This window comes from Zerene cesonia, chromosome 4 (assembly GCF_012273895.1).
Source record: "Zerene cesonia ecotype Mississippi chromosome 4, Zerene_cesonia_1.1, whole genome shotgun sequence".
NCBI lineage: Eukaryota > Metazoa > Arthropoda > Insecta > Lepidoptera > Pieridae > Zerene > Zerene cesonia.
In genome coordinates, this window is record NC_052105.1 from 796,101 (window position 1) to 820,459 (window position 24,359).

Sequence of the window (24,359 nt, forward strand, 5' to 3'; positions counted from 1 at the left end):
TCCTCGTTATGATATTAGTTTAGATTCAGAAACAAACATTCAGTATGCTAAAAACTATATTAAGCTATTAAGTATCAAATGAGTGAGAAATTCCCTGCCAATATTGTCCAAGAATGCAGCAGAATGCAGTCGGAATGCCGATACCGGCCACCCCCATCGACGTCGAATGCCTAGCATAATCCTTGAATTTAAAAAAATAGGACAATACGGTATTGCGTGCGGCCCAGTTGTCCACAGATATGGAATGCTTGTGCATGATTTCCTATAAAGCCAGCGGCTTAGCAGCAACTAACACATTTTGAATGACGTCTACATTGTTAGCTTCCTGCAATTGTGCGTAGCTACTGGAGCGGAGCAAAGGTGATTAATGAAAAGCTTAATGCACTCAGATTTGTGGTTGTGCGTTAATCGTATGTCTTTTGTAGGCTTTCGTGAAGGTTTGATAGTGATTTTAAGATATTTAAAGCTGTATATAGCGTCTCGTCCAAGAAAGGCTTTTTTTTAATAAATACAGTTAAAACTTAAGTATTAATATAATAAATTTATTTTCTTATGTATTTTATATTATTGAATATGTAGGACCAATAAATAAATGGTATAGACAATAATAAAACTCCTAAAATTTTGCCTTTATAAAATTGAATACGAGTTTTAGTTTAACTGTTGATATCTTTCTGAACTTTTTTTAATTACTCAATTCTTAAAAACAAAGTATGCTCATAATTCGTAGTGTTATTTTTTATTGCAAATTCGTACTATACATACCAGGATGCTCATAACAAAGCTTGTATTAAAATTTTATCGTAGGTCAAAAACACAATCAAATGTACCTCAATTCGCGGGTCATATAGCCAGTCTGAAGAAACGTGAGTCGCTTTCTCAGAAGTCACACGTTTTGGCAAACACACGGTTGATATGTAAATATTAGTAGTAACGGTTGAATTATTTGATTACTCATGAAATAAAGAAGTAGCATGCATTTTTGTTTTAAAGCTGGTAAAGAGATTTCGTTATATTCTTGTACTAGACATATACTTGATGATTAGATGTATTACAGGTACAAATGTCAAACAATTACAAGATTCCCGCCATAATTTCTTTTTTCTTTTTATTCGCAATTTATTGCCAGTGTCATGACATCTGGATATGTTCTGGTTAACTTACAAAAAATGACATAATAAGTTTAGGCTGTGACAGGTTATCAGCGTTTCTATCATCAATCGTGATACTGACCAACTCACAGTTTTTCTACGTGTGTAAATACATATAGATGTTTTGGGCTAACCAATAAACATAAAGTAGACTGAAGGACTGGTAGCAGGATTACTATAGAAGTATTTTATTAATATTTATTTTGACATTACTAAATGTGTCTAGACAAATGAAGTTACGAGCTATAATAAATGATGACGCGTGAGACGATTCCATTGGAATGAGGTTATTCGAATGCAATTATGTAACAGTTTAAGTACAATTTGGTAACTAAGATGCCTATTGCCTAGATTCGCATAAACCACGGCGCCAAGCAAACGTAATTTCAAGTATTCTCCCAAGAGCATTAAAGTTTAACGTCAATTATAATGCAGAATGACATTTTGATAAGCGTCGTTGAGTCAATTTAAGCTATCCCACGTTTGGAGTGCGATATATGACTGTGTATTGTTTTATATTTATGTGCTTTTAACTATGTAAGCGCTGGCTCTCCAAACTATTGTAGAGAGGGAATTTTGTGGTTTTGTATGTATGCAAACATTCATAAAATACATTATCAAACATTTGTAATGTTTGCAAATCTACTGGACCGATTGTGAAAATTTTTTCACCATTAGGAAGCTGCATCATCACTGATATATTTATAGTAATGTTATAAGAGCTGAAGAGTTTGTTTGTTTGTTTGAACGCAATAATCTCAGGAACTACTGGTCCGATTTTATAAATTTTTTCAGTGTTAGATAGCCCATTTACTGAGGAAGGCTATAAGGCTTTATATGTACCACGGGCGAAGTAGGGGCGGGCCGCTAGTATGGATTGCTTCTATATTAAAATAGAATTTGTACGACTGGTTATATCTCTGTACACCACCCTGCACCTCTTTGAGAAATGTATTCATGAAAAAAGGAGAAAATTGTATTGAATTTTCACAGGTTAAATTTATCGCTATGCTGAACGCATCGAAATAGATTCAGCCGAATTTGTGATAGTAAGGTTCTATGATTCAGTCCTACAGTTTTATTACATATAATACAATTAATATCGATCATTAAAAAGGACATTAAAGCCGTCAGTAATTATTTAGGAGGGATATAAGCGAACTATCAAGAACACGCAGCGTCCCTCGTAAAAAGTAACATATCTGCTGTTACAGGTTAATCTTTCTCTACAGACATCATACAAATCCGATCAACTGTTTTTGCGTGAAAGAGTAACAAATATACAATCATACACTCTTGCAAACTTTCGCGTTTATCACATTAGTTATGTATGAACTATAAATGTATGAATATTGAAAACATGGCCACGCCTTAGATAACTCAAGGAGATCATAAATCATTCATAGCCGAATAGTTTTGATAAATGTTCTAGTTATATAAATTAATTACTATCTATTAGCTTGTAATAATAAGCACTATGTTCCGACCTTGCGACCGTCTAGCCTAGACCTAGCTATCGCCCGCGGCTTTTTTATGTTTGAATTAAAAATCCGGTTGAATCTTCTTGACGAAACAAAACAAACAAAAACTCTAAAAAACTTAATTACATCGTTCCAGTTATTTAAGCGGAGTTCAATGACAAACACAGGAACAGATAAAAGGCATATCGACGTATGTAGGCTTTTTTATTATTTTTGACTTGTATTATAATACTTTTTATTACTTAACGGTGAAGGAAGACATCGTGAGGAAACCGGCATGTCCAAGAATCAATAAAGTTCGATGACATGCGACATCTGCCAACCCGCACTTGGCCAGCGTGGTGGATTATGGCCTAAACCCTCATAGAAGGCCTGTGTCCCAGCAGTGGGAACATATATGGGCTGATGATGATGATGATGATGATGATGATAATTCTTATATCATTATCACTACATAGCATAAAGCAAAGACGCTTCCCGCAGCTGTATGTATGTATGCTTAGATCTTTAAAATACACAATGAATATTGATGGGGTTGCCTTTAACAGATAGAGTGATTCCAGAGGAAGGATTAAATGTAGAACAATATCTATTAGACTACTCCGAATTTAAAAGCTAGTTAATATATAAAGTCAATCTGAAATTAGATATATATTATATTATCTGCATACACTATTGATCCTCATTTCCCTATAGCAATGCGGATTTGAGAAAAAATATTTCATAGCGATACAAGCAGTGGAAAACAGAAGAAAGTCATGGCTATCGCTTATCTATGTAGTGGGGACCTTAAAGCCCTACGCGGGCGGAGCATTTCAATATATACAGTCGTTAAATTGGCGATATTTAATGCTTATTTCGTGGTAACTAATATGATCATTTGATAGGCGTTTAATAAGGAAATCCGTTGGTATTTTAATGGATTGTTTCGCGGGAACATGTTTCGATGTTTAATGCTATTCGATTTCGTAACACGGAGACGTAATGCATTTTATGTAAGAAAATTTCTAGAAGTTTCGACGAATTGGAAATTAAATTATGCCACCACTGTTATATTTAGAGTGGATTTTTTGTTTAAATTACAATGAAGACAATAATCTATACATATCTTTAAACCTTTGTTAATCAAATATGTTGATATCGAACCCAAATAATTTGTAACATACACAACTGAATAAAATATATAAAGATGGTAGTCTTTATTTTTATATTATACTAGATGTTCGTACCGGCTCCGCCCGAATGTTTGTTCATGCCCTGTCTGTATACCAAATTTCAGCAAGATCCGTTCAGTATCAAAGTGATTGTGCTTTCGATTCTGAAACTCTTCCAAAAATTTAAATTTTAACACACATTTTATTTACAATAATTTCCATAAATATCATGATGCTCCAGATGGAAGACAAAACTGAAATTAATCACGATTTAAATCCGTTATTATCCACATTAACAGCAAATTGCCAGCTACAGCGTTCCCACGTTCATTTCGCACCGCGTCGGTTTACACTTTACACTGAAGTTATCACCAATGCACCTCTGTCACGACGTGTCAACGCTTGTACGACAATACTGCGCTAAACATACTAAAGCACTAATAAGTAGATAATACACGTTATATAAAGATATATAGTAAAGGGGTGTGCTCTGAGGAATTATTCAATCTTTTACCAGCCGCACAGTTACAATATCGGACCACCCGCCGTAAAAACCAATTCCATCCGCATCATCTGGATGGTTGGTGGTCCACCACCGTACACTTCAATCACAACTTCTTTCCGCGTATGGTGAAGCTTTGGAACGATTTACCAGCTACGGTGTTCCCGAACAATTACGACATTGGGGCCTTCAAGAAAAGTGCGTATATGTCACTGAAAGGCCGGCAAAACACATGTAACACCTTTAGCCACTTAACATCAGGTAGCCCATCTGCTCCTCAGCTTGCTCTGCCATAAAAAAGTAACTGATTACTAACTTCACAAGGGGTAATTCGACTGGGACTTTGTTTTCAATGAGTGTTTTATTTTTTGTTCTGTGCCGACCCGGGCAAAGCCGCGTTACTTGCATAGTCGTACGATCGTACGATACAATAGACGTACGATCGACACATAAAACACTAAATTATTTAACCTGGCTTACTACCAAATTAAAACTTCTTTTTTTTAAGAATAATCATTTAATTATTCCATATTTTTCACGTCTTAAATATCTCTTTAACTTACCTGTCCATTTATTACTAATAACAGCGTGTTAGTAGGAAATTATATATAAGCTTTCCCTATGTACGAGTATCTTAATATATGCTTATAAGTATTGTAAGTGTAACTTACACCTTAAGACCTATTTGCACTGATATAACTGGCGCCAGTGTGATGCCATTTTCTAATATTAGGTTTCTATTGATGCCTTAAGTTCTGTAACTAATCAATAATGTGTTATGTTATGGCTGGTCGGTTTACCTCACTGTAACTAAGTCCATTTCCAAATAAATTTCATAGTGAAATTGATAATATATTGCAGTTGGCAAGAAGTTTGATGATTAAAAAATTAAAATGCAGTAGCTGGTTTTTTGGTACGTATCGCACGATGCCTTTTTGTTGTATAAAACTAATTTCTTTAATGTACGTTTCATTGCAAATCACTGCAGATGAAGCAGACGCCTGCAATGGGACAAAACTAGTCCTTAGTGCGAAGGATCTAATTTCACTATCCCAATGATAATAATTTTCGAAGATCGCATATCCAGTTTCGTATACACTAGTTTATTAATGCTTAGTTAGTTCTTAGTGTTTAGTTACTAGCGCTAGTAACTAGTTGGATGTTAAAAGTAAGATTTTTGAAGCAGAACAAAAACCATAGAATGTAAAATATTGAATATTGTTAACAGTTCCATTGTGTAAGCTCGAGACTTCACGGTATTAATTTATTTTAATTTATGAAAATGTATTACCGGTTCAGCGCTAAAACTGATCGTTGGGTATTAATTTTATATTTTCTTACCGTGACGTTTCTCTAAGAACAAACATGTATCAGCTATCTATACTAATGTTATAAATAGGTAATTTTGTAAATTTGTTTAGTTTGTGACGTTGTTGGCGTAATATCAGAATCTACTGAACCGATTTTAAAAAATACTGAACTAACACAGAGTCACCTTGTCTGTATCATAGGCTATAATCAACTGACTTCAAAAAAGGAGAAGGTAATCAAATCGACTGTATTATTTCGGCTTTGTTTATTTAGTGAATATTCTGTCAAATTATGATAAATCAACTAGCTGCGCCCCGCGGCTTCACCCGCGTGAGGCCGTATCCCGTAGGAATATCAAGATAAAAAGTTACCTATATGTTATTCCAGTGGTCCAGCTGTCTACGTATCAAATTTCATTGCAGTCGGTTCAGTTGTTTTTGCGTGAAAGAGTAACAAACACACACACATCGCGTTTATAATATTAGTAGAATAGAATAGGATAGGATTTAGATGATTAGCATACTTCTTTTATCCTAAAGGGTACCATCATCTAGACAGATCGGCTGTTGGCCAAATTGATGGTTGGAAAAAGAACATAGAAGTAGACATAGATTTATCCATTGTGATTAAGAATAAAGGTGATCAATTTTAAAGCTTATATTTTCAAAGAGTAGTCAAACATCTGTTAAGTAATATTGTAGTATTAATTAACCTACGTTTTGAATAATGGTGAATAAAATATTATCCGTATATCAAATGTTATTTCATACAGAAATATAGCAAATATTGCGCGCTCGTGGGTACATGGCGCATGCCCACGCGATGAGGTATGCTAATGCAAGATCATGGAGACAAACACACAAACAGATGTCCAGCTGAAATTTGCATTACATAAGTTTACACCTAATGGATCGATGATCCTGGATTTGAATGCTGGTAGCTTGATCAATAAATTTTTAGAAGGGATATTTAAATTTTCTTTAAATTTCTAGTTTTATTTTTCGTCATTGTTATTATTTCGGTGAAAAGTAAACCATCAGATGCAATGACAGTGTATCTCGCTGATGGCTAGATACATGAGTAAGATATATATTGCAGTAATGTATAATCACTTCTTTATAATAATTACAAACATAACTCAATATACTGAAGTTTTTCTTAAAACAGTGAAAGTGTTTTGTTTTTTTTTTTTTTTAAATTCCACTGTCCTTCGATAAATACGATCTGTAATTGATATTAAAGTATAAAATACATTTTAACGAACTCTCCTCTCATAAACACGTAATCTATGGTATTTACGTAATTCCTCGCCATAAAATAATTCACGATTATAATTCACCATTTTGACAGATTAAGCGATGAATTGACGGAATGCAAACACGAATGAACAACTGACAACTACCAATAACAATTGTTTATGTAGGAAGGTGTCGCGTGGGATATATTAACTTGGGTGTAAAATCTTAAGACTTGAGTTTGTCAAACTACAAGATATATCCTACTATGCCTTCAGCATCATACTCGAGTATTATTAACAAAGAGATATTAAAACGAACCGATGACAAATAAAATTTTGCTTATCTGTACCTGTACAACTACGTTGTAGGATGTTAAATACCGCAATAGCAATAAGTTCAAAATTGCTATATAAATTCACTAATAATAAACTCATTTGAAAAACTAAATCCCATCACTACATAGTATAAAACAAAGTCGCTTTCGCTGTCTCTATGTCCTTATGTATGCTTAAATCTTTACAACTACGCAATTGTTTTTATTATTATTATTTTTTTTTTAATAAATAGAATGAGTCAAAAGTTTATATTTATAATTACATCACACTACCCGAATTTAACGCGTGCGAAGCCGCGGGCAAAAGTTAGTCTATAATATACGGACTAAGACTAATATACTATTCATTCAACTCAATATCTAACGTAATTACGTCAGTGACCATGACCACGCATACACTGTTACATGTCTGGTGGTTATTCAAAAAAATTCCAGCGAAAACGTATCCTCGATTGTCGATTTATATCATAAAATCAATAAATCGCAAACCCGCTTAAACTTTTTAATACTTAAACAAACATTTATATTCAAATTGATCTCGTACATTTACAAAACGCCACATAAATTTTAATTGCTTTACTAATGACTATTCATAAAATAAACGTCTCAATAGCGTCCAAATTTAGAACTAGTAATGCTTAAAACCTAGGCCTTATCTATGTGGAAGTTAATCAAAATTCAAATTATAAGCTTTCAACTATTAAGGGTATCTTAAGAGCTAACAAGTTGTGTAATGTATAAACAATATTTATTGGTTAACGAACGTAATTAAAGTATTTTAGGTGTGGTTTATAACGTTCAGATTATATGATTGTTGGACGAGCTGAAAACCCATTTACATTATAATTAATGTAAATATTAAATGTATGCAACATCAGACGAAAGTTGTAATTAACAGAAGCCAATTTACAAATATTGCCTTTTAAAAGTTTTATAGCATAGTCGAAAGAAATACTTAATCCCTATTTATTAAAATTAATCCCTTGGTTGCAGCATCACGTGTGAAATAATGAATCAATATAGCAAATTGTTTTTTGTATTGTATTTTTATTGTTAGTAATAAGAAAAATTAAAAAGATTAGCCACAGTGCATTTTTGCACTTAACCGCCACGTCCATGATATCATGAGAACTCAACTAATTATTCCGAAAGGTTCAGTGTGAAACCCGATAATAGCCCGCGAAGTGATTTTATAACATTAAGGGTGTAATTTGATTATAACCGAGTCGATACTTTTCCCTATTGTTAGATCTACGAATGTTATGTAGGTTTAACAAGCTAATGTTTGAAGGAGAATTGAAGTGAATTTGTTTAAATCTTTAAACTAATTCTCCATCAATCTGTTCTCCTTCAAGAAAATTTGAAATAAATGAAAACACTAAAGCGAAAATTTGACACAATATATTTACAAAATATACGAATCTTCTTGCCTTGAAGAAAAAGCAAAGAAAAAGAAAAAACAAGAAGTTAGGTAAAACGAAGCTATTTTAAATTCAATGTTGGATTACAAAGGGTTGATATAGATATTACTTTATTGAATAATCTATTAACAACAAAAATAAAGCAAATTATCGCTTAATATAGAGGTGATTAAAAATTATTTTTTATGGTAATTATGAGGTTTTTTTATGTCTTAGTCGGCATTGGAGCTAGTGATCGCCTGATGGTAAGCACTACCACCGCCCACGAACATTTGGAGAGGCGTAAGGTCTATTACAGATCTTATGCCTCTACAAATCGTTTGCCGACTACAAGCTGGAAAGGAATTAAAGAATAGACCAGAGGAAAAAGGAAAAGCCTGGTAAGGAAAAGGATATGGGCCTCGGGCTCCTCTACTCATCGAATGAAACACAACAGTATGATATTACACGCCGTTCTTCTGTGAGGTGTGGTACTTCCCCGGTGCGAGCTGGCCCAAACGTCAAAGCGTTCTCGACTGCCACATACAAAGGCACTTAATTATGAGGTAAATACCTAGCTACATAGGTATTTACATTCGTTTATTCGAATTTAAATTCTTGTTTCACCACAAATAAATAACTTATTAATACATAATAATCAATTGCTCATACCATCATATACTCAATGTGAAAACACGATAAGAAATTACGAACAAGTTAGAAACATAGCTATAATCATAGCAACTGTCAGTTTTGTATTACAATTTATGAACCTAATAAATATCATCCAGAAGTATCTAGAAATATAAAATACACATACTTAACCCGAGAAATACATTCCTCTTAACACATTAGTAACGTTAATTTAATTGAAAATGTCAAATTTGAATAACATATGATAATACATTTAATAGAAGAATGTTAACATCGTCAAACTATTAACCAAATTGTATATTAAATAACCTTCCCAAAACGGTCTCTCGCATACAATAACTTCACATATAAACTAACCAACATATTTTAACCTAAACCAAACAATTAAGGATATAAAAGACTCCACGTGTGAACATTCAAATTTTACCGTAACATCGGCATCCAGAAAAGAGTATTGTCATAAAATAAGAAAGGTTTCAGCCACCCATGGCGTATCTCACCCAGCAATAAAAGTGACCCACAAATATACATTATTTACCATTATATCGGCAAAGCGACAGACGGACTAATTACAAAATTAAACACACGAGGCACGTAGGTGTAAAAGGTACAGGCGGTTGAGGAATTATTTGATGATGCCACAGAGAAACTCCCAAAATTCATCGGCAACAATGAACTGTTTGGGCCAATATTGACTGTGGGTCCTTTCCCACGGGCAGTGATACGTGTTTCTCATGTCCCTCCTGTCGGTAACAGGGCGCCCGTGTAATGACCAGATCAAACAAATTGAGATACAAATATTGTATCTAATGATTCGGTTACTTCCACCCCACACAAAGCGGCTTTTAACTCATAAAGGACGTGATAATTGGATCGCCGTTTTACATGTGATTGTAGTTTAACATCCTCACGAGTTGTTAATATTATATCCATATCATACATATTAATGTTAACGTCTTTTACGTATAAACTTTACATTACTCCTATGCACAATATTGCATCATACGGTATCTTTAATTTACATCTTTGCGTATCTGCTAAGTAATCCTCGACATTAAAGATATCTACAATTAACTCATAAAATACCTGGGAATACGAGTAATTAATAATCCTATCAATTCTATTGAAATGAACAGATTGACACAAATTCATTTTCGATTACAGATCGTTTATACTGAGATCTTATTTTGACGTTGAACAAGATTTATGGCGACGCTGTCAAACGCTTGACTCCAAACTTCTGTGTAAACTATGCTAAATGTTATTGTCAATTAAATTGTAGTTTTACAAGCATCCATTTGCAATTTAGATGAAAATTTATTTTTAGTCATGAGGCTACGAGGCAGTTTAATAAGCTTTTTATTTTCTCTCTAGCTGTAACTTAAAATCGTTAGTGACTTCATGTTTATCTTAGGCTTGTGCTTTTCAAAGCTTTTTCTTCTAATGCATTAAATGCTAAATATACAATTTAAGTAATAGGTACATTTCTTTATGCTAAAATTAATTTAATTTTACATACATTTCCTCAAACACCATAATCTTGTAATTTCTTGGACAAAACATTTAATGATTAGCTGCATAATGCAATCACGACTCCAATCCGCAATTAATGCATGTGTATCACCCATACATAATTGCGTAACAGTTCATTTAGCATACATCGACGTTTTAGTAGTCTGTCTTTCCGATATCGCGGCAACACAAATCAGTACCTTTAGCTAATTTATTGTCAGATATTTAGAACTGCAAAACAATCTTAACAGCCCTCAACAGGTTTAGCTGTTATTCAATAAATAATACAACGACCTTCCGTTCAAGTAGTCCATAATCAATTTTCATAAAATAGCATTGAAACAAGTAGCCCGATTCGAATTTGCGATAAAACCTTTTGAATAAGCAAGATGTGGGTAACATTTGGCGCCACTATTGTTTTAATATTCGTGTTGGGCAGAAAAGTTTGTTCGCGCTATTCTCTCTGATTAATCAATCACAGATAATTTTCTATCGAAGGTGTTGTTAATTTCCTTGTGACATCACAATTTATGACTTTACATTATGGATAAGGGTGTCCGTTTAGGAGATAAGAATAAAGTTACTTTTCAATTTATTAACACTACTATGTAATGGTATTTAGCGTCTGTATGATCCGATTCATTCGTCCGTTGAAATTAAATGAACTTTAAAAAACAATGAATCTCAGAATTAACTTCTAGTAGCGTATCACATAATGAAATAACCAATGATAGAATCAACGAACTTGAAAATATTTTATAAATCCACTCCAAAGGTTGTATGCCGCATAAACGATTGGGTTCAAAATGTCATGCTCATTATAGGCGGCAACGGACCAAACTGTGAAGTTATTAATGCTTACAGAAAATCGAAAATCAAATATGAAATCGATCAGCACACTAGGATTGTTCTTTGTGTATAATTAATCAAATATAGATATTATTAATATAGTAATGACACTATCTTATTTGACAAATTGAGTGTTGAAAGATTGAGATGGAACGAGTTCTGGATAAATTAATAGAACGAGAATTAAAAAGGTTTTAATGCAGTTTTGAGTTAGCGTTTTTATAAGACCAAATGATAGTATGGTAGTTTTAATTTTCTTAATAATTATTACATTCCAAACAATAGTCTGGCGTGTCTGACAGTGGTACAAAACTCTCGACATGAATTATGCAATTCTACTAAGTATTCACAAAACGTGAAACCTTTTAAATAAACATCCATTCAACTATTCATAGTCGCTTATAGTTGTCATAGTTCCTTTGATATACGTGAATCTCGAGACGAGTGTAATTGCTGCAAATCATAATGTTTATATTGCATTCACTTATTCACGTCCGCTCAGTGCGGAACGTGATATTTTGCTAAATGGACTTCAATGGTTAATACGAAACGATCTTAACAAACTAAAATCAGCTATAAAACTAAACAAATACGATGCACATTTGATTAAAGATGCGAATGCAAATGAGATGGACGCGGTTATTTTTTTAGCGGACAATAATCTTTATGATAATGCAGGTAAAGTTGATTTTAATAAACATAATCGCATGTTGGTTGTGATTTATGTTGGGAGTGCTCCTGCTGCGTTGTTTGTTACACTTGTCAGTGGTGTAATTCGAATTTATCAGTTACCGTAACGCACGGACCTCCTATTTGATTCTATGAATTAGCTATGTAATAATAATCTATGAAGGTAGTAATGGTTTAAAGGTATGTAACGATGCTTGTGATAATTTATCAACACGCTCTATACTTGGTAATGGTAATACGGTAACTAGGTATCGTAAAGTAAATTTAAATTAATCACATTTTTATGATATGCTAAGTTTTCAAAATCGTCTTGAATTTATAATTTGATATATTTTACTAGCCAAGGCTTGTTATTTGATACTAATTATATTGAGAAAATTGAAAAAAATTACCGATTTTCATCAAACAACATCGCAATTAAACTGAATTTAATGAAAAAACTACATCAAAATCGGTACGTCTATTTAAGAGCTACGATATTAAAAACAAACACACTCAGACCTCAATACCCCTCATTGATTTTAATTTACATTATAATCAAGCATTATAATTGCATTGAAGTAACATTTATTTAAAGCTGCACTTTGTTCATTCCACATATTTATGATTATAAAGTAAACGTGGGTTAAAAAATGGAACTAAATGTTTAGGTTGTTCTAGAGGAAAGAGCCGTTAGATAAAAATTATCCGTGAATTACTTCATGAGTGCGAAATATCACGTAAAGCTCTCATTAGCATACTGCCTACATATGGGCAGACATCATATGAATCGTTGTAATCACCAATCGGCAATAAATTTATACACCTCAACCATGTTAGCTCACAACATGGGTAGGCACTAATTTATATCAGATAATATCTTGGATTATGGTCACGTAAAAGATTATATTCGTGGCGCAAATACCCAAATCTAGTGGCATTTGCGCCGTGCTGGTTAGTTTGAGCAAATCCTATGTCACGATGTGTTGTTTTGATAAACAGCCGGCGAACGGTCGTGAACTGCCCGATTAATTGGTTAATAACATTTTATTTGCTTTGTCGAATTTCGGACTCTGTGCTTTCAATGGAACTTTAATTGATTGTGAAATTGTTTATCGTTTCGCTAATCTATGTCCTTACTCGTGTTTGTTATAGGTTGTTGTATATTAAGCTCACATTTGTGAATAATCATAGTTTTCTGGCCTTTTGCACTTAGGAATCACGTACGAATCCAACGAAAGAGTATTTGTATTCTCTTCAGTGAATCCAGAGAGTGATTATTCTTTACAACGTCACAGTCTCACAGAAATGACAAACTTTAACTCTTTATAATATTAGCATAGATAATTAATAATTAATGTAGATAATTAAACACAGTATAAGTATAGATAAATAAGAGGTATAATACACGTATAAGACTTTATTCATTGTGTATTGTCTACTATTTATAAAAAAAAGTCCATTTATGAAAAATAACTAACGGTTTTTTTCTTTACAGATAATACCTCACACAGTCGCCTCGATCCCTTAAGAAGAGCAAAATTAACAAGGTAATTCATTAAAACAGGACGATAAAGTGCTGAAGTTTTTATTTTCTATGTTATTTATATTGCCTTTAACTTTTATGTACCGCGGTCTTTAAGTCGCAGTTTCAAACTCTATTAAATTAAGTTCTTAAACAACCATGATTCAGAACGAATTCCTTACAACCTTTATATATCTTTAAATAGCTAGATGCACCATCAACAATCGGGGCAATTAATAGCTTCACATAAATAAGAGAAACAAAGCACGATTTCACAACCAATTACTATAACGGATTACTCGACACGGATACTCGTAAGTGGCGAGACAATGTCGCCACTAATCGGTCGACATATTTGACAACACTCGCTGACAAACGATATGACATGTCGCCGACTGTTAATTTGTCTCCGCTCTGTGTCCACGCCGCTTTCATTAGAGATGTTCCACGTCTCAATTTAGAAGATGGTGCTTACAAATCTGTACACTCCGCTAAACATGTTCTTCACATAGCTTGAAATTATATTTTTAGATAAATCCCACATAGATACAGGATCGTTGAAAAAAAATTACGAGTTTTTCTCAAACTCGTAATTTTTTTTTTCACGAGTGAATTATTATTAGAAACGCAACAAAAAGTTATTGTATGGCGTATTACATACTTGATAAATAATTTTGTTATGTTATGTGTTCTCCACAACTTGGTGTAGTTTATGATTGCAATTGGATGATTTTATTCTTATCTGACGAAGCTGACTCGATAGTGCTAAGATCATTTTCATATTTTCCTATATATTTTCCTAAAAGCTTATATGTACTGTACAATATTAATATATTATCATTGTACAATTTGTTACTAAACGCTACAAGAAACTTTCTCCGATAAAAACTGAGTGTTCATTAAAATGTTTCAGTTTCTATCGACCAGTACAATATGGCCATGTCTCATTGAGTTTTAAATGACGCGTGACTCTGTCGAAAGCTTTGTACAAATCGAAACCGATGTTCATTTATTTTGAAACGCTTTCTTGTGTTTTTGATCTCTTAAGTGTCAAGTGTGGATAGTGCCACATGGAATGATGACAACTGTCATTGTTTTATGTTGTGATTTATTGTTTATTTTTGTTAATGTTTTCTCCGATGTTTTGTTGGCCGGGCGTAAATGATCCCATTTAGTTTGTAATTGGATGTGTATTAGTGTTCGAATATTTAAATGGGTATCGTTTGCGCTTCATTTAAAGATTTATATATAATTAGAAACTGGAAATACTTTATGACAATTACAAAATAAGACAAATAGAATAGTATATAATATAAACATGAAAAAGCTTTCATAATGGTTTTCTGAGTCATATATTAATAAACCATAAAAAGATAAAATAAAATACTCATTCGTTATACACTTAATATCATTTTCTTTAGCCACATATTTCCACGATCCAACGTTCGTACATCTTTTGTCAATCGATAAATCAACCATTCGTTAAATGTTCATCGGATAGTCGATTTTATGTTGATTTATTGTTATTGGCAATTTTGATGTATCGACCAGTTCGCATCATTTATTAGATCGATGCATGAAGCCGACTCTGTGTTTATTTTATGTTGTAAATTACCATAAATAATTTTACGTACCGTTGAAACTGATATAGGTTCCGATGTTATGAAGCCAAGTTCTAATATGTTAATGTGTTTTGTTATAAATATGTTTTGTAAGAGATTATTATATCAGAAGCAAAAACGTGGATGTAAAATTATTTTATGTTAATCATGTGACGTTTATTCGTTTATGTAATTTTATATCTGAAATCTTTGCATAACAATGGAAGTAATTTTTCTACTTCTTTTTTAATAAAAAGCAATTCATCTAGTGCTCAATGATGGGTCAATATATTTTATCACACAATTATAGATAACAGTCCCACAGATGCAAGTTATATTCCTTGATCAAATAAATATCAAATCGAATAATCTTCAATTTGATAACCGAACACCAAAACAGATTAATTCGTAATTTGGCAAAGCACAAACTGCTAATGGTTTCCTATGCGTGAAATCAATCAGAAAACAGATGTCTGATTGAAATGTCTCATACGCTTTGTATAGATATCCCTTTCCAATGTTTCTTTATTTTCTGAATGAATCACTGTCAATTCCCTGCTATTAATAAAGTACTAAAGATAATATATTCTATATTAATAAGTATTCGCTCTTTTATCGCTGGCACATTCCAAATCAAATCTTGGGTCAAGTTCACATGACGCCTTTTGATTGGCGCAAATTGATGCCAATGCTTTTCATTTGCTAATAAACTTTCGACCATCCTTAAACTACCAACATTGCAACGATTTATGGAACTAATAACTCTATTCTCGAGGTTTTAAGATTGCAAATATCATGGCATCTTTTCAGAGGCTTGAATGAAGCTGAAACAGTAAGTTTGTCAAACCGACTTTCCAACATCAATGATTGCTATTACAAGACATAGCTTTGCAATTTGAAACCTTATAACTCAAGTTTAGAGTTGAAAATATACTAAACGGTTGACGTATGTGAATTAAACAACACACATCAACTTCTCGCGTCACGAGTAGTTAATGGAAACGCCACTTGTTGCTTTCATTGTCAATGTTATAGTTCGTAAAATAGACGATTCCTGCAACTATCGATATAAATTATTTTAACGATATAAAAAAATGAAATAAAAGAAAAATGCAAGGCAGAAAAAATTGAAAATTTAATTGTTCTTGCACTAATCCTAAAGCATGACGTTTTTACTGCTCTTTTAATAGGACGAAATATAAATAACTATTTATTTCTCGACACGCTTCGTTCTACGCTTTTTGCGTTTTTTTAATATATAATTTTGTAGAGCCTCGAGTGACCAGTTTTCTTTTCCGCACCCTTCCCAGTTCAGTCTTTCTATCGCGTCGTCTTTCAGGTAGTGAATTCGCAGAGGCACTACCTCTGTGAATGTTCATGGGCGGTGGTGATCGCTTAAAATAAAGAGTTTCTGTTTTAGAAAGGACAGCGTTTAGTATATCCACTTCATCTATGTGTTGTGTATTATCAATGTTTATTGCGATTTTCCTGTCCATGAAAAAATTTTCTCTCCGAGTAAGATAGTTCTCCATAGATACTATTGTTATAAATACTCATACAAATATCTAAAAAAAAATAAAAGCTTCCGCAATTCCTTATCCATGCTCGACCTTAGATCGAAATGGAATTCCGAGGAGTGCAAATCACTCTGGCGATAATTTCGTTGAGTGCGGAACACCGGAGTGGAAAGAAGGCGTCGTTACTGCCCGATGAGTGATACGATTGATATACTTAGCTGTTATTTTAGGGGTCCGTGGGAGAAAATGAGCGAATATTTATTTATATCATGTTTCTAACAAGTGAGCTTAAACAAAGTAATATGTTATACGATATATTTCTCAATACTCGGGTACCACCAGGTTACTGGTTGTAAGGCTTATGTAGAGATATGTATCCAACACGCAGAGGCTTTTTTGAATTTTATTGTGTTGAGGAACATCAGCCGCAGCCGGCTCATGACTTGATTCAGTATAGAGATACAGACATGGACCGTCCGCGGGCGATGTAGGACTATTGAAAAGTATGGGATCTAAATAACTTGGCTAATGGGTGTGACGGTGACTTTTTGGTCAAAACTGAGACTCATTTTTTATGACCAAGTTCAATAGAATTTTGTATATTATTATCTTATAAAATTATAACACCATTCACCATTTTATATAATCCACAGTAATATTATAGATACGAAACTATACCCCACATATTTGCCCGTTTATTCTCTACACAGATGTTATTAAAACATTAAAAGCTTTTAAAAATAGGAGTTTACTTAACTTCCATTTGAACATACGGAACCTCGCACTGATATCATCTCGCACTTGATCTCGGCCGGTGGTCGGAGCCCGCCGTCAATAAATACAACGTATTGTCATATTCACACCGTTTATTTGAGATTCTACGCCGCTTCTGTAGCCTTGCTCAGCTTTCTATATTAGTATTTGTAATGAAGTTATTGTTTAAGTGTACGTAATGCGATAATAAGACTTTTTGCATTGCATTTGAGCATCTATGTTCATTGTTTCGTTGTTTGGTTTGGAATTCAAAAACTAATTTTTAAGTAAATCCGTTCATGAAATCTATGTAAAGTGATTAAAAATCACTTTAAAATTCACTAGACCTACATATAAATTGTTAAATTTTTGTTTTCAAAAGTTTGCCTTTTATAATATTAGTATGGATAAATGCAACAAATTCCATACCCATCAGCGTTACTATCCTAAAAGAAGCTATTGTTTCTCATATATTATAAGTATTTTTTTAGTCTCACAACTAAATAATACTTTTATAAAGCCATTTATAGCCACAATAAGTAACAAAATGTACCAAAGAAACTAAAATCAATACATTCTAAAAGGAAAAGTACAAAAAAGACAATAATTATAACACAAAGTACAATCAGGCAGATAAATCGATTGCAGGCTAATTGTGTTATCTGCCGCAACGCCCCTTATCGTCTCTCGTCTGTGTTCTGCGATCGTATCTGCTGCAAGCAATAAGTACTGGCGAATGCATAAGTGATTTTAATATTATTAATAATTTTAAATGTCGTCGTTGCTATTATTATGATATTTAATTTGTTTCGTATTAAAATCGTGATGTATTCAATTCCTATCGCCAGTATTCTGTAGCTGCTTTTTACGTTCAGAAATATAAACGGCAAGTACTGATATAAATGTAAAGTAATGTTAAAGTAACTCAATGTAGTAAGCTTCGACAAGTAAATGATTACTATTTTTAGCAATTGCAAATATTAGCATTAACTAGGTGCAAATAAAATTTAGTACCACTCTTTCAACAATCTTAGTCAGCATGTTTGCTCAGAGCAAAGATTAAATCGATTAAAATTGTTTTATTTTACAGCTGAATGACTGTAGCCTGAATCATCCAAACATCCTAACACTACTCTATAACTTGCCCCATTCCCTGGATTTGATGGTTTATAACAAACTAAGGGAAATAAGGATAAATTCAGATTACTACTGCGAAGGTTTTTGCTACTCTCAGTATTTTATCTGCTTATTTAATTTCATACAATTTGACCGTTTTCATATAACTTGTCTGGGGCCAATATTTTATATTTCAAGGAATTTAGTTTATTTTATTTTATTTTTATAAACTAATAATACCCTATTACATATAGCAGTTGATGATGATATGCGTTTATTATCAATGGCGCGCTATTTTTTATTAATTATAAATTTTTCTATTATTTGTCCAACCAACAACATTTCCTTTACCAATAACATATAAAAGAAAAGTACATTTTTAAAGTCTTTCGCATTTACATGACATTTAAGAACGAAATCTTAATTGAATAAATGTTCGAGTTTATTCAATTGCGTTTTTCTTATTTTTGAATTTCGATAATTAATTGTAACATTCCACAGATAAAATATGATTCCACAGATAAAAGATGATTCACGCGAATGTATTCGATAGTTATCTGTAATTCTGTAACGATTGTGTCTCAATTAAGCGCTGTCAATTTGCTGATGCATAAAGCTGCCAATAATCTTAATGTTCACCATCAATTGTCTTTATTCGTTTTAAATCCATGATGTATCACTCGAATATCTGATATTTGTCGTATTATTGCTGTGTTGCAACGTGAACTATAATTCCAGCGATTAAGTCTCGATTTACTTAACGCTTCCTTTAAATAATTAGATATATAAATTATTATTAGTATTAATTTTCTTATAAATTAAAATAGGGATAAGATAGCCCTATGTTAATTTCACATTCTTTCGTCGAAAATTATTCCCTGGCGAAAGTACCAAGGCCTGCTATTATTTAAAAGCTAACGCTCGTCGTTTATCGTTTTCGGGATAAAATTTAATCTTTCATCTGCGAGGCTCCAATTGTATAAAATATATCGATATTATTTAAGTTACCTTACTACCAAAATTCATATTTATCGTAGGTATACCTCTACATGTATCACTGTATGCTTGCATATAACAAACATTAAACAAATCAACACTATAAAATAAATACAAAGTTATTTCTACTTTTATGATATACAGGGAAACCACATTAATAAGAAGGGACAGCAAGCAAAACAATCCCACTGATTATATTATAACAGAAAACTAATTACCATGTTAATTGTTAAAATTAATAAACATAAAAACAAACATGCCGTTGTTGTAAACGCTTCCTCGTCTATTTGATTAATAGTTAATATGTATTAGTTATCACGAGTGATTTATTATACTACGACCATGTGTAACGTCTTATTAACGATATAAATAAATGCGCAAAGGATTATTAAATAGTAGCTTTTCGCCCGCGTCGTAAAGGAAAAGATAGTCTTGGACTTTACCGCAAATCGTTTCGGATCTTTCGGGATTTCCGGGATGAAAGCTGTCCTTTGTCCTTCCTCGGGTCTCAAACTGACTGTGTACTTAATTTGATCCAAATCGATACAGTGGTTCAGGCGTGCAGAAGAGATAGACAGAGACTTCACATTCATATTTAGTAGGGATTCATACTGTGTGATATCCAGTACTTATCTAAATAGTTAAGATTGTGGATTTTTGAGGCTGTAAAATAATTGAAAGTATAAATGGTTAAGGTAATTCAACTTCAATATTAACTTTTGTGAGAAAGATGCAAAAATAAGTCAGTTTAAATATTTTGCCTTAAACGGTATACGTATTAAATTATTGATATTTTCGTAAACGTAATTACAATGCGGCGTGAAGGTGTGAAGTGTTTGCGGGTAGACGGCAGCGAAAGTTGTATTATTCCAAGAATTTTGTTAAGACATGGTTGAGGCTTATGCTATATGAAACATAGATATCGTTTGAATTCATTTAATCGGCATAGTTATTTAAGTGCTAACTCACTTCATATCTGTTTAGATTTTTCGATAGAAATGCTGTAAGAATATGTTTTGTACCGCATTAAATTGTTTTTGAAGAATAATAAACGAATTTTATTGATTTTAGTGTATAAACATATTTTAACATTATTAACATTAGATATTTTGACATTATCATCATAATATTTAACATTAGCCGTATAGAGCCATATTATATTACTAACAAAATGAGTATTTATTGCTTGTATAAATTAGTAAAATAAATAAAATTATTCGTAACAAAACCGTTCTTCAATTAAAAAATTATAACCTAAAAGCTAAAGAATTAGCGATCAGATTCAGATCTTTTTTCATACTTATTTTAACTGCCTGTATGTCTACGGCTTTACCAAAAAATTTAATTTGCCAATTCACACGTCATTGTTGACGCGAAGATTGATTATTTTTTTCTTTATATATGAGAGCTTCGTTTAATAAGCACCGTTATAAGGTACCTCAGCCCTTTGTCGGTGAGAATAAAATCAGAAATGGGTTTTTATCAACAAAGGTATGTATATACATATGTCATAGTGTCAGGTGACAAACATTTACGAGAAAATGCTAACTCTTGATTTGGAATTTTGTAACATTTATAAGTAGAAAGTTAGTGTATAAATAAAAAAAAAGAATGACTAAATAAAATTCTATAGCACTTTGAGCAGGACCATGATCTCGCTTACTTAACGTATCGTACTCCTAATGAGGTGTAGTTTACAAAAGTAGAAGGACTAGGAAGGGAGCGGTAAAGGATACGGGCATCCGGCACTTCTACTTATGAAACGAAACAACAACAACATGCTACTATTTCACGCCAATCTGCTGCGGGGGTCCGCTGAGCTGGTCCAATTCACGCCGAAGCATGCTCGTCTCCGAAAAATCAGTTTAAAACAAGCTGGAAGCTTCTATAATAATTTTTATCATACAAGCCAACTATAGGTGAAATCAGCGGAAGGTAGAACGCCTAAGCACACACACTGTCATCTACTTTATGACAGTGTCTATGGTACTTAAATGTAAATGAAAATTGATATGCATTGAATCACTTAGCACCTCGTTGTCACCTCACAAGTTATTGGTGTCATTAAAGGCTTGTCTTTAATGATAACGTTGCGGGAATCAATTTGCAATGACAGATGGCCGTTGTCAACGAGCGCCTACGCCAATCTTTCGTACCTGTATGAAATTTAAATGGAGGGAACTTGATTTTCATATGTTTTTGTTTATCCACGTTACACATGGACTTTTTCCAATATAGCTGAGTGTAAATACATTTCATGTATTTTGGAATAAGCTGATTCTTTCATCGTTTGTGTTGCCTTGAAGTGAAGCGTGTTCTTTAGCCCTGAAGAGTATTATAAGTGTTTTAGATCTATGCCTTATCTGTAGTTGAAGTATAGTCGTAATATTTGGTAATATTCGTAAAAACTATAGAATTCATTGTGTAATGTCTATTGAGTACATTTTGAACTATATACGCATATACATTTTATTGCGAAATTTTTATATTATTACATATTTTAATTACATATTATTGCTTCTTAGTTGTCTATAGATCGATGGTACTTTATTTTGACATACATTGCTGCGAAGTTTACGGACATTAACAAAGAACCAGTTTCTAACGGGCAATGTATGTAGAAACCGCTGCGCATGCATCTAGAATGCACCAAATCATTATATTGTTTGTGTAATACTTTTACGTGTCAGTTTGACTTCCTACAGAGGTGATGGGAACTCGCTCTGTCCGGATTGCACTGGTAAAATCGGATCTGTTATCGTTATAATATAGATCTAAGAATTTGAAGAGAGAACTGAACATATTTGAATATTCTCTACGAGTTTTCTAAAAGTCCATTTGAAAGTTGTATCTGTGTGGTTATTGAAAAAAACTTTAAATGTCACCTTGATTAATGTCTTCAATTTATTACTGTAAAAAAGTGGAAATATAAGCTTAGAAATAGAAATAAGTTAGAAGAAAACGTTTATCCTTCATCATATAGTTTCCATATCATTATGTATACCAATAATTTCAGCGATATCAAAAAGTGTGGATGTTACATAAACTCTGGTAGAGGGTATTATAAAAGTATGTACTTACAATTTTTTTATAATTTTTAGACTAATTATTTAGACACCAAAATAATACGTCTCTTAGTAATAATATCCTTATTTATATTTAAATTTTTTTGTCCCTATTATTTTCTTTATGTTTTAATACTTGGTTATTTATGTAACAAATTTTTCGATAAGATATTTATGTAGAGTTAGAAGGTTACTCTCCATATATCCAATTATCTTTAACTACGCGGGTAAAGCCGCAAACGGATCTCTAGTATAATACCAAATTAAGAACACCTTAGTTATAATGTCAATGTCTATATATTCATAAACCATAAGGTACAAATACACGGAAGAGTGTGTCGCCTCGTGTCCACTTGGGTCGGGTGTGGGTCACGAGGTAGCGCTGATTGTGACCTTGAATTTAGTTATTTAGGGTTTTTTGACCTCTACTTACTCACGTAGTTTAGTGACCACACATGTACATTGTAAATTGCCTCATTATAGACTACTAGCTGCGCCCCGCGGTTTCACCCGCGTAAGTCCGTGTCCCGTAGGAATATCGGGATAAAAAGTTGCCTGTGTGTTATTTCAGTTGTCCAGCTGTCTAGGTGCCAAATTTCATTGCAATCGGTTTAGTAGTTTTTGCGTGAAAGAGCAACAAACACACACACACATCCTTACAAATGTTCGCATTTATAGTATTAGTAGGATTATCGATAGTTGAAATAAGTATTTTGTAAAGTTATAAAGAAGTTATAAGGTGTAAATTGTTTAAGAATTATTTGTATAAGAAATAAATATAGTCTTATTGAAATTAATCATTTTGTGACATCATATGATAATTAGAGTTATTGAATTCTGTTACATTCCTCTGCACTTTTATTGAAAATTGTTAGTAAATTATATAAAAATTACTTTTATATTATATATTAGAGCTCAAAGCTTTGGAAAAAAGCTAAACCATTATGTTTATATTCATTTACATATTTCATTCTATTCGGAAATTTGAAACTTAACAATTTTTGTTAAGCAGTTGTGTAAATCTCTCTCTGCTCTTTTTAACTGACGTTCCAAAAAAGCACTGGACGTTCTAAATAAATGTTTTATTTGAATACATACTTTAATTTATAGTACGACTAGCTGTAATCCGCAGCAAACCTCGCGTGGTATCCAGGTAAAAGGTAGCCTAATACAGAACATAATCTTTTAACTTTCATATAGAAACGATACGATAAGCGTGAAAGAGTAACAAACATCCATCCATCCGTTCATCCATACTTATAAATTACAGCGTTTATAATATTTGTAGCATATATAACCTATATAGTGACAGTGGAGTGACAAATTTTAGCATAAATTACGTCAATATTTGTATTATCTCTCGTACTGACTAAATATCTAAAATAAGCACATTATTCATTAATTCGATATGATTTAGTTTCACAAGAGGTTATAATTCGCGAATCGACGTAACTCGCAAATTGTTTGAACTATTGACTCTGACGTGCTATTTTGTTGAATTAATTCAGTTTTAGTTTATCGTTTGTTTATG

General features: G+C 32.6%; 1 protein-coding gene across 1 annotated transcript in view; it reads left to right on the forward strand.

Moving 5' to 3' along the window:
- LOC119839756 overlaps positions 1-24,359 on the forward strand; it is a 162,950-nt gene that overhangs the window by 92,663 nt on the left and 45,928 nt on the right. The window contains exon 3 of the mRNA XM_038366195.1: positions 13,754-13,805. The gene's annotated coding sequence lies outside the window, so the exon portion shown is untranslated. The remainder of the gene's footprint in view (positions 1-13,753; positions 13,806-24,359) is intronic.